The following is a 12,134-nucleotide window of genomic DNA, read 5'->3' as shown; positions in this document are numbered from 1 at the left end:
GTGATAGAGAGAGAGAGAGAGAGATAGAGAGAGAGAGAGAGAGAGGCGGTGATAGAGAGAGAGAGAGAGAGAGAGAGAGAGAGAGAGAGAGAGAGAGACGGTGATAGAGAGAGAGAGGAGGCGGTGATAGAGAGAGAGAGAGGGCGGTGATAGAGAGAGAGAGAGAGAGACGGTGATAGAGAGAGAGAGAGAGAGGCGGTGAGAGAGAGAGAGAGAGAGAGAGCGAGGCGGTGATAGAGAGAGAGAGAGCGAGGCGGTGATAGAGAGAGAGAGGCGGTGAGAGAGAGAGCGGTGATAGAGAGAGAGAGAGAGAGAGAGAGAGGGTGATAGAGGTGATAGAGAGAGAGAGAGAGAGCGGTGATAGAGAGAGAGGCGGTGATAGAGAGAGAGAGAGAGGCGAGGCGAGGCGATAGAGAGAGAGGCGGTGATAGAGAGGGCGGATAGAGAGAGGCGGTGAGAGAGAGAGACAGCGAGAGGCGGTGAGAGAGAGAGAGAGGCGGTAGAGAGAGAGAGGAGAGAGAGCGAGAGAGAGATAGAGAGAGAGAGCGAGAGAGAGCGAGGCGGTGATAGAGAGAGAGAGAGAGAGAGCGAGGCGGTGATAGAGAGAGAGAGAGAGAGCGAGGCGGTGATAGAGAGAGAGAGAGAGAGGCGGTGATAGAGAGAGAGAGAGAGAGGAGCGGTGATAGAGAGAGAGAGAGCGAGGCGGTGATAGAGAGAGAGAGAGAGAGGCGGTGATAGAGAGAGAGAGAGAGGCGGTGATAGAGAGAGAGAGAGCGACGGCGGTGATAGAGAGAGAGAGAGGCGGTGATAGAGAGAGAGAGGCGAGATAGCGGTGATAGAGAGAGAGAGAGAGAGAGCGAGTGATAGAGAGAGAGAGAGAGAGAGAGGCGGTGGATAGAGAGAGAGAGGCGGTGATAGAGAGAGAGAGAGAGAGAGAGCGAGGCGGTGATAGAGAGAGAGAGAGAGAGAGAGGCGAGAGAGGTGATAGAGAGAGAGAGAGAGCGCGAGGCGGTGATAGAGAGAGAGAGCGAGGCGGTGATAGAGAGAGAGAGTGAGCGCGAGGCGGTGATAGAGAGAGAGAGTGAGCGCGAGGCGGTGATAGAGAGAGAGAGAGCGAGGCGGTGATAGAGAGAGAGAGAGAGAGCGAGGCGGTGATAGAGAGAGAGAGAGAGAGCGAGGCGGTGATAGAGAGAGAGAGGCGGTGATAGAGAGAGAGAGTGAGCGAGGCGGTGATAGAGAGAGAGAGCGAGGCGGTGATAGAGAGAGAGAGAGAGAGCGGTGATAGAGAGAGAGAGCGAGGCGGTGATAGAGAGAGAGAGAGCGAGGCGGTGATAGAGAGAGAGCGAGAGATAGAGAGAGAGAGAGGCGGTGATAGAGAGAGAGAGAGAGAGGCGGTGATAGAGAGAGAGAGAGCGGAGAGAGAGAGAGAGGCGGTGATAGAGAGAGAGAGAGAGAGAGAGAGAGGCGGTGATAGAGAGAGAGTGAGAGAGAGGGATAGAGAGAGAGAGAGAGAGAGGCGGTGATAGAGAGAGAGAGAGGCGGTGATAGAGAGAGAGAGAGAGGTGATAGAGAGAGAGGATAGAGAGAGAGAGAGCGAGGAGGTGATAGAGAGCGCGGGCGGTGATAGAGAGAGAGAGGCGGTGATAGAGAGAGAGAGTGAGCAGGCGGTGATAGAGAGAGAGAGAGCGAGGCGGTGATAGAGAGAGAGAGAGAGAGGCGGTGATAGAGAGAGAGAGGCGGTGAGAGAGAGAGAGTGAGGTGAGAGAGAGAGAGAGAGAGAGAGTGAGCGGGCGGTGATAGAGAGAGAGAGAGAGAGAGAGAGAGCAGTGATAGAGAGAGAGAGAGAGAGAGAGAGAGGTGAGAGAGAGAGAGAGAGAGAGAGAGGTGATAGAGAGAGAGGCGGTGATAGAGAGAGAGAGAGACATTGATAGAGAGACAGAGAGAGAGAGAGCGAGGCGGTGATAGAGAGAGAGAGACGGTGATAGAGAGAGAGAGAGAGAGAGAGAGAGAGAGAGAGTGAGGCGGTGATAGAGAGAGAGAGAGTGAGACGGTGATAGAGAGAGAGAGAGCGAGGCGGTGATAGAGAGAGACGGTGATAGAGAGACAGAGAGAGAGAGCGAGGCGGTGATAGAGAGAGCGAGAGGGAGGCGGTTAGATCCCGAGGACCACCCAGTGATAGAGAATGTATGCACACTTGTCTGTAAGTCGCTTTGGATAAAAGCGTCTGCTAAATAGCATATATTATTATTATTATATTAAATATAAGAGGGATGGAAGAAGTTCTACTGCTCACTCCCTCAGCATCATGGAAGGCTACAGCATCTCAACAGTTGACAACAGAGGTGTAATGCCTAACAGCATAATACCAACCTCTCAACCTAACATCGAATGATAGCCCATCTATCCATGGTTGTCACATCGTATGAGGTCACCACAGTATCACATCAAACAATATCTCCCTAAAAATATTTTGGAAATAATTAATAAAATAAAACGTATTCTTGTGTCGTTCAAAAACACCAACATGTTAAGAATCCACAAAATATCTCTACAACCGATTTTTGTCTTTTGCAGGAAAAAGAGAGTGGCAGACATTTGCGTAACACTAGCCACTCCATAGATGAACCGAAATGAACAGTCCTGTGAGGGTTCCACTGTAGCCTGGAGACACTAGAACCTTGAGGAGGATCTATCACTTTGTCAGCACTGAGAAGCTAACAGCTTTTATGAAATACCAAATGACTAATTGCCCTGTGTTGTTTTCTTGCCTGGATGTCAGCTTGTAACATCTTCACTTCCATTAGACCTCTAACAAAGCAGTATCCTGCCATCTACAGAGCAGTATCCTGCCATCTACAGAGCAGTATCCTGCCATCTACAGAGCAGTATCCTGCCATCTACAGAGCAGTATCCTGCCATCTACAGAGCAGTATCCTGCCATCTACAGAGCAGTATCCTGCCATCTACAGAGCTGGCTAATATTGTCGTTTCACACCAAGCTACGGAGGACCAGTGTCATCTTCCCTCAAATCATTTTAATTAGATGACAGACTATTTGTATATTATTTGCCCAGCTGGCAAAATCTTACAGATTGCACCTATAATACCCATCTCAGTTAAATTCTTTAGACCAGGGTCCACCCTTTAGATGTAGACTAGAAGAACATAAAGGATAAGATAATCGTCATCGCCTTACGTCCGGTCGTCACCGACATGAAAAGAAGACAGAAAAGTGAGAAAAATAATACCACAAAACCTTGAATCTAAGTCTGTCACATCCAATGGACATCAAGGAAATAGACATTTCTTTAACTTTGGTGATGAGATTACTTTGACATTTGTCTTGCAGTTAATGTCAAAATTAATCCGGAAGTTTCCAGAACTTTTAAATAAGATTCCGATCACTCTAATCTAGCTTCATTTCAGTAATCTGATGTGGCTTTTTTTTTACCATTGCGAAATGTCAAAAGTTTATGCTTTTAAAATTTAGAGGTAGAGTTGGAGGGTTAGTAAGGATATCACAAATCATACAGTAGGGGCCTTTCTGTGAAGCCATAGGTTTACTTAGGGGAGTTCTAACTCAAAAAATGAAATAAATATGGACTAGTCATAGGAAACAATGGGAACTGTTCAATTGAACACTTTGAAACATAAAAAGAGCGTTAGAGTTGTTTTGTGTGGTTCCGCAAGCAAAGCATTTGCCCAGGCCTGAATGGTCTTCTGACCTGTGACTGTGACCAGGGCTCCGAAGAGTTTGATCAAGGCCAGCACAAATGAAATTCCAAAGTATCCCCGTGAGAGAGAAGAAGAATGCATAACTGTATGTCGTCACAGGATGCTAAAAAATATGAATAATAATTCAATAGATTGTCACATCAACATCTTTTACCAAATTCATACGTTATCCACAGTGTGCATCAAACAAATGACATCTGCAGAATGGTGCATGCTTCAACTATTATAACGAAACATGATTTCATTATTATGATTTTACTAACATGAGAGCAAAAGGCCACTGCTGGTCCCAATCCACCCACACCAAACAGGCCTGTCAATATGTACCCAAAACCGATGGAAAACCTTTAACACAAGCAAATGCCTCACATGACACATTCCTCAGGTGATTCAGGACAGTTTATACAATTGGGTTTGCAATATAAATATACCAGCTTGGTTTTAAGGCAGGTCCTCAGTACCTCACAGCATAACGCCTCTCCCCTATTGGACCTAGATAGTTTGTGTGTATGTATTGATATATAGGCTACGTGTTCCTTTAAGAAAATGGATGTAGTTCTGTCCTTGAGCTGTTGTCTATTAATGTTCTGTATTATGTAATGTTTCTGGTTTTGCGTGGAACGCCAGGAAGAGTAGCTCCTGCTTTCGCAAACAGCTAATGGGGAGCCTAATAAAATACCGAAATACCAGTACCATTTCAGAGCTGGAGTCATTGTGGAGCTTCATGGCTTTCTCCTGCACGTTCCCAATGGTAGCGTCAGCGCACAGAGCCAAAGAGATGAGGAGGACACCTAAACCTCCAGACAAACCAGGCTAACCACCGTAACCAATAACAGCACTCATCTTTAAGGAGTTCAAACTTCACATTTAGAAGTACTTCAGTCCCAGCCCAGGTAACAGGTACTAGGCTTAATTTGGCCCATGCTCATAAATGTCAGCATTCTGATTATTTTGATACACGTTCTTGTCTTAAACCTATTTTAATGGTGAAAGGATTGATCCATAGCTAAACAGTGTTGTAACCACTCCGCCGATTTACCAACAGATAAATAACAGATTCAGATTCACGTGTTACCTGTTGCATTGAAGTTGGGTGCGACTTTACTGTCAGCTAGAGTGAACCAGATGAGTCCAAGACTCATACAGAGAGCAGCCGATACATCAGCCAGATTGTACCGTTTCAATAGAAAACAGAGAGGCGTCGGAATACAGAGGCAAGGGAATTTCTCCATAGCAGCCGATGTAGAATTCAGGGAGTCTCCTCGACTGACACGTTCCACTTGGATAGAACGTTGAATACACTAAAATGGATCTCAGTAACTAAATGAACTTTTTTTTTAAATGATTCCAATTGATCCAACATCTGTCATGACTGACATCCAATCACAAAAACCTTTGAAATGAAAGGTGAAACTAAATGTTTTGACATTTCTGAGGGCATTTCCCTTTGTGACAAGATGGGGGAAACAACAGAACAGGTGGAGACAGATGGAGCCGGTGTCTTCTCACCCCTCCATATGGGTCAAGTGGAGGATAGGAGTGGAGCATTTGGCAGACAAGTCACCACTCTGCCTCATATCAGCGTGGGTTCAGAGGCCCACGTCCCACTGGCTGTTGAAGTCGGAAGTTTACATACAGTACACCTCAGCCAACTACATTTAAACTCAGTTTTTCACAATTCCTGACATTTAATCCTAGTAAAAATTCCTGGTCTTAGGTCAGTTAGAATCACCACTTTATTTTAAGAATGTGAAATGTCAGAATAATAGCAGAGACAATTATTTATTTCAGCTTTTATTTCATTCATGGGTCAGAAGTTTACATACACTCAATTAGTACTTGGTAGCATTGCCTTTAAATTGTTTAACTTGGGTCAAATGTTTCGGGTAGCATTCCACAAGCTTCCCACAATAAGTTGGGTGAATTTTGGCCCATTCCTACTGACAGAGCTGGCGCAACTGAGGCAGGTTTGTAGGCCTCCTTGCTCGCAAATGCTTTTTCAGTTCTGCCCACACATTTTCTATAGGATTGAGGTCAGGGCCCTGTGATGGCCACTTCAATACCTTGACTTTGTTTTCCTTAAGCCATTTTGCCACATCTTTGGAAGTATGCTTGAGGTCATTGTCCATTTGGAATACCCATTTGCCACCAAGCTTTAACTTTCTGACTTCTCTGAAACTTGAAATGTTGCTTCAATATATCCACATAATTTTCCTCCCTCATGATTCCATCTATTTTGTGAAGTGCACCAGTTCCTCCTGCAGCAAAGCATCCCCACAACATGATGCTGCCACTCCCGTGCTTCACGGTTGGGATGGCGTTTTTCGGCTTGTAAGCTTTCCCCATTTTCCTCAAAATATAACGGATGGTCATTATGTCCAAACAGTTCTATTTTTGTTTCATCAGACCAGAGGACATTTCTCCAAAAAGTACAATCTTTGTCCCCATGTGCAGTTGCAAAACGTAGTCTGGCTTTTTTATGGCGGTTTTGGAGCAGTGGCTTCTTCCTTGCTGAGCGGCCTTTCAGGTTATGTTGATATAGGACTCGTTTTACTGTGGATATAGATACTTTTGTACCTGTTTCCTCCAGCAATACACAAGTTCCTTTGCTGTTTTTCTGGGATTGATTTGCACTTTACGCACCAAAGTACATTCATCTCTAGGAGACAGAACGCGGCTCCTTCCTGAGCGGTATGACGGCTGTTTATACTTGCGTACTATTGTTTGTACAGATGAACGTGGTACCTTCAGGCATTTGGAAATTGCTCCCAAGGAGGAACCAGACTTGTGGAGGTCTAAAAAAAAATTCTGAAGTCTTGGCTAATGTCTTTTGATTTTCCCATGATTTCAAGCAAAGAGGCACTGAGTTTGAAGGAAGGCCTTGAAATACATCCACAGGTACACCTCCAATTGACTCAAATGATGTCAATTAACCTATGAGAAACTTCTAAAGCCTTGACACACTTTTCTGGAATTTTCCAAGCTGTTAAAGGCACAGTCAACTTAGCGTATGTAAACTTCTGACCCACTGGAATTGTGATACAGTGAATTATAAATGAAATAATCTATCTGTAAACAATTGTTGGAAAAATTACATGTGTCATGCAGAAAGTAGATGTCCTTATCGACTCACCAAAACTATAGTTTGTTAACAAGCAATTTGTGGAGTGGTTGAAAAACGAGTTTTAATGACTCCAATCTAAGTGTATGTAAACTTCCGATTTCAACTGCAATTATGTATATAGAGCTATTTCCTGTTGTTGTTTTTTATCACCATTTAAATTATTTCATCTCCCTTAGTCCTGCACGTTGGAGCTCAGTGCCTAAGATTTTCACTGTACCCTGCAGTCACACCTGCAACCCTGTACATGTGACTATTGAACCCTGTACATGTGACTATTGAACCCTGTACATGTGACTATTGAACCCTGTACATGTGACTATTGAACCCTGTACATGTGACTATTGAGCCCTGTACATGTGACTATTGAACCCTGTACATGTGACTATTGAACCCTGTACATGTGACTATTGAACACTCAATCTGAATGTGAAAGGTTTGTAGGTGCACATGGCCCTTTGAACAAGTTCAGCCATGCAAAATTATATTTAAAAAAAACTTTCTACTGGACTTTTCAACTCAATCAAATCAAACACGAGAAGAGAGAGGGTTGAGGTTGGTTTGTGTTGTGTTGAACACATGTAAAACGAAAGGAAGAGGAGACTGAAGAGTCTTCCCAAACAGGCCGATAGATGCCTTGGGGGTGACAAGGTGACGCAGCAGGTTGGTCTGGCGTGCTTTGATTCCCCCTCTGCTCCCCTTTGAAGGGTTCACATCAGATCTCGTTCGCATCCTGTGCGAACGCAGTAGAGCTTCCAACTAGCCCCCCTGGGGGACCAGTGGACCGCATCACCAATGCAGGGAGGGAGAGAAAGGAAAGCAAAAAAACAAGCCTCTGATCGCTAGGACGTGGAACCTTTATGAAGACAGTGTCTTGGAGATGAAAGGCAGAATACCAAGAACTAGGACTCCTCAAACTCCACACTCACAAACAACCCCCCCAAAAAAGTACAGACGGAACTACGAAATAAAAGTTGAACAGTGGTCATTGCTTGGAGGTGAGGGCGTAACTAGTGTGAGGTAAGACACGTATAGGTTTCTAGACAGTGTGAGGTAAGACACATATAGGTTTCTAGACAGTGTGAGGTAAGATACGTATAGGTTTCTAGACCGGATGAGGTAAGACACGTATAGGTTTCTAGACAGTGTGAGGTAAGACACGTATAGGTTTCTAAACCGGATGAGGTAAGACATGTATATAGGTTTCTAGACAGTGTGAGGTAAGACATGTATATAGGTTTCTAGACCGGATGAGGTAAGACACGTATAGGTTTCTAGACCGGATGAGGTAAGACACGTATAGGTTTCTAGACCGGATGAGGTAAGACACGTATAGGTTTCTAGACCGGATGAGGTAAGACACGTATAGGTTTCTAGACAGTGTGAGGTAAGACACGTATAGGTTTCTAGACCGGATGAGGTAAGACACGTATAGGTTTCTAGACAGTGTGAGGTAAGACACATATAGGTTTCTAGACAGTGTGAGGTAAGATACGTATAGGTTTCTAGACCGGATGAGGTAAGACACGTATAGGTTTCTAGACAGTGTGAGGTAAGACACGTATAGGTTTCTAGACAGTGTGAGGTAAGACACGTATAGGTTTCTAAACCGGATGAGGTAAGACATGTATATAGGTTTCTAGACAGTGTGAGGTAAGACATGTATATAGGTTTCTAGACCGGATGAGGTAAGACACGTATAGGTTTCTAGACCGGATGAGGTAAGACATGTATATAGGTTTCTAGACCGGATGAGGTAAGACACGTATAGGTTTCTAGACCGGATGAGGTAAGACATGTATATAGGTTTCTAGACCGGATGAGGTAAGACACGTATAGGTTTCTAGACCGGATGAGGTAAGACACGTATAGGTTTCTAGACAGTGTGAGGTAAGACACGTATAGGTTTCTAGACAGCGCATCTCTTATGGTTGACAGTTATTCCTCTTCTGTTTTTTCCTCTAGTGTGAAGTTCATAATCACACTCATGCAAAAGGACAAACATTATCAGGCAGCATCTTCACGTCAAAGTCAAGGCCCGTATTCATTTTAATTAATTTCACCTTTATTTAACCAGGTAGGCTAGTTGAGAACAAGTTCTCATTTACAACTGCGACCTGGCCAAGATAAAGCATAGCAGTGTGAACAGACACCAACACAGAGTTACACATGAGTCTATATACATTGTGTGCAAAAGGCATGAGGTAGGCGGATAATTACAATTTTGCAGATTAACACTGGAGTGATAAATGATCTCATAAAGCCTCTCAGTGTCGGAGTGCTGGTCTAGGATCAGACCCCCACCCCCCCTGTCCACATCATCTTATTCATTATTATCTAAAAGGATAAACTGGTCCTAGATCAACACTCCTATTCTGAGACCCTTTGTGAATACGTACTCTCATACAAACAGCGATCCACGTACCTTGAATGAATATCCCGCCTATCATGACAGGAATGAGTTTGCAGCACTTGAAGATGACCTGTGTAGGATAATTCAAGTAACCCAGTGAGGTGTTTGACAGGCCCATGTTCCCCACCGTTAGAAATGCTACGATCATGTACATCTTCCCTGGTATTCTGCAAAGAGAAAAGGAGCAATTAGGCTTGTGGGATGACAACAACAACAAAGTCTTCTAGCAATACAAAATGAAGTGTTGTTGATATAGAGAGCTCTTGTGAGAGATCACAGGTCATATTCTTTGGCGTTACAAGGCACATAGCTAATTAACATAATATTGACGGAATAGAGACTGATCATCATTCTATGATTAAGTGATTAAGTAAATCTATTTGTTATAGTGCTCAGACGCCATTAACCATGAAATAGGCTAGTCCGTTTATGGACGTTATTCTCGGGGAAAGTCCTACTTTTGGATTCCGTCTTTGTTGGTGAACACCGTCCTACTTTTGTTTACTAAAGCGCAGAAGCTTAATGGAACTCAATTCTCTTGCATTTCCTTGTTTACCTTCTCCGTTTGTCCTGTGTGAGCTGCAATTCCACCAGTCCAAACAGGGAGTAGAACCCAAACTGTACAAGGGTACCATCCAAAGGGCTTGAAACCCTCCATGGAAAATATTAGCTCCTGAAAAAAATCAGACAAACAAGTTGTGCTAAGTCTGTTTTCAGGCCTACAGTGAGGCAAATTACTACTTTTCCTGTGTATTTTCATAGAAGCCTTAGTGAGACTTGCTGATAAAATGTCCCTACTTTGCATGTGGCAACAACCAAATGTAAAGGTGAATCGATTGATTAATCACATGTATATAAAGCCTTTTGACATGAACAGCTGTAACTAAGGGGTTTACAGACACCGTTGCCTCCACCGGGGAACAAGCACAGCAGAAGCGAAAGCATAGTTTCCATGAAAACTCCCTAGATGGAAGGAACCTAGAAACTAAACTCATCCTCTTATACCAGGTAGTACACGTGACCATTCAGGCTAGAGTGAAAAATGTGGCAAAGTTATCATGTTCTTGCAACATACCACTACCTAAAATACATTTCTTTAAAAAAGTGTGGATATTGGAACAGAGCCTCTGCCTCATAGCTTAGCGGACATCTGCCACAAAGAAATTAGTCAGGGTCAGGTTGGGATGTAATCACTCGTGCACACTGTTGCAAAAACAATCTCAACGGAAAATGTTTTGCAATGAAAACTAGAGTTTCAGTTAGGTCCCTCGCCGATTGCTTCTGCTTGAATCCTAGTGAATACACCTCAGCTTACCTGTAGGTACCCATAGAGGAGGTGAAAGAGGAAGATGCCCGCAGTGCAGATGCCGAACTGGGTAGCTGTGTTGAAGCTGCTCAGGTTGATACCTAGCACTCTCGCTCCTCCACAGACTTGATGTGCGGAGACATCCTGACCTCGCTGGACGACGGAATGGAGATAGACAGATGCTTCCGGGCGTTGTTGTAGTTCATCGGGCCGAATTTGTCACTCATGGTGTCTGGGGGCTGGAGATCAAAGACAGGAACAAGGCAGTTTCATTACTTATGTTGTGAAAGATGCGACTGTCACAGACTACCGTAAAACTTAAATTAAACGCAGTCTCAAATAGCCCGCCTGTCCCTTTTAATAGCTGGGCAACAGCACACATTTCAGCAAATAAACGGCAGGCTATTAATAGACATTTTATGGTTTAAATTGAGGGTGGGAAGATGAAGAAGTTGTCTGTGTACTCGCATGCTTAGATAGTAGGCAACACCGTACTAGGAATCACTGACACACATTGCCAATTCAGAACTGGCATAGCTAGCTAGCTAGAGAACTTACCTGTAACAATCAAGGACAGCAACCGTGCAATTATCATTGATCTGATTTCTGTGGGAGTCTCTGGATTTGACTATTCCAGATGTGCAGCACTACTAAGCCAGCTAGCTAGCTATATGATTGAGTACGCCAATGATTCATTGCTAGCTAATAAGCTAGTAATCTAGCTACAATACATCACCAAAAGTATGTGGACACCCCTTCAAATTAGTGGATTTGACTATTTCAACCACACCCGTTGTTGACAGGTGTATAAAATCAAGCACACAGCTATGCAATCTCCAAAGGACGATGATATGAGACAGAGAGGGGCTGGAGTAAGATAACAAGCAGACTGGTGTGAATTGTATTGGAAGGTCCAGTTGTGTTGTTGTAGGCACGTTATTGGGGACATGAGCACAACTCCGGAAGGGGAAAACGGAGTCCCTAGAGAAAGCAAGTACAAGATGGGTGTCAGGGATGAAGTGACAGTATTATCAAAAGGAGACGTGTACTTGGAAAACAGAGAAGGAACGGAGGGAAAAAGATAGGGAGAAGCAACAACGGCTCAGTTGCGAAGTGGTAGGTCACACAAGCTCACATCTGTCCTCGGTTGCAACACTCACTACCGAGTTCAAAACTGCCTCTGGAAGCAACGTCAGCTGTTTGTTGGGAGCTTTATGAAATGGGTTTCCATGGCCAAGCAGCCGCAGATCACCATGTGCAATGCCAAGAGTCGGCTGGAGTGGTGTAAAGCTCGCGCCATTGACCCTGGAGCAGTGGAAACATGTTCTCTGGAGTGATGAATCACGCTTCACCATCTGGCAGTCCGACGGACTAATCTGGGTTTGGTGGATGCCAGGAGAACACCATCTGCCCCAATGCACAGTGCCAACTGTAAAGTTTGGTGGAAGAGGAGTAATGGTCTGGGGCTGTTTTTCATGGTTTGGGCCCCTTAGTTCCTGTGAAGGGACATCTTAACACTAGAGCATACAAGGACATTCTAGATGATTCGGTGCTTCCAA

At 44.4% G+C, this 12,134-nt stretch overlaps 1 pseudogene; it reads right to left on the bottom strand.

The window, feature by feature from the left end:
• Positions 1–3,155: 3,155 nt before the first annotated feature.
• On the bottom strand, positions 3,156–10,802 carry LOC123991392 (annotated as a pseudogene).
• Between the last annotated feature and the right edge of the window lie 1,332 nt (positions 10,803–12,134).

This window comes from Oncorhynchus gorbuscha, linkage group LG12 (genome assembly GCF_021184085.1).
Source record: "Oncorhynchus gorbuscha isolate QuinsamMale2020 ecotype Even-year linkage group LG12, OgorEven_v1.0, whole genome shotgun sequence".
Classification (NCBI taxonomy): Eukaryota; Metazoa; Chordata; class Actinopteri; order Salmoniformes; family Salmonidae; genus Oncorhynchus; species Oncorhynchus gorbuscha.
Note: the sequence above shows the minus strand (reverse complement) of the source record. Positions and strands in the feature narration are given on the sequence as shown.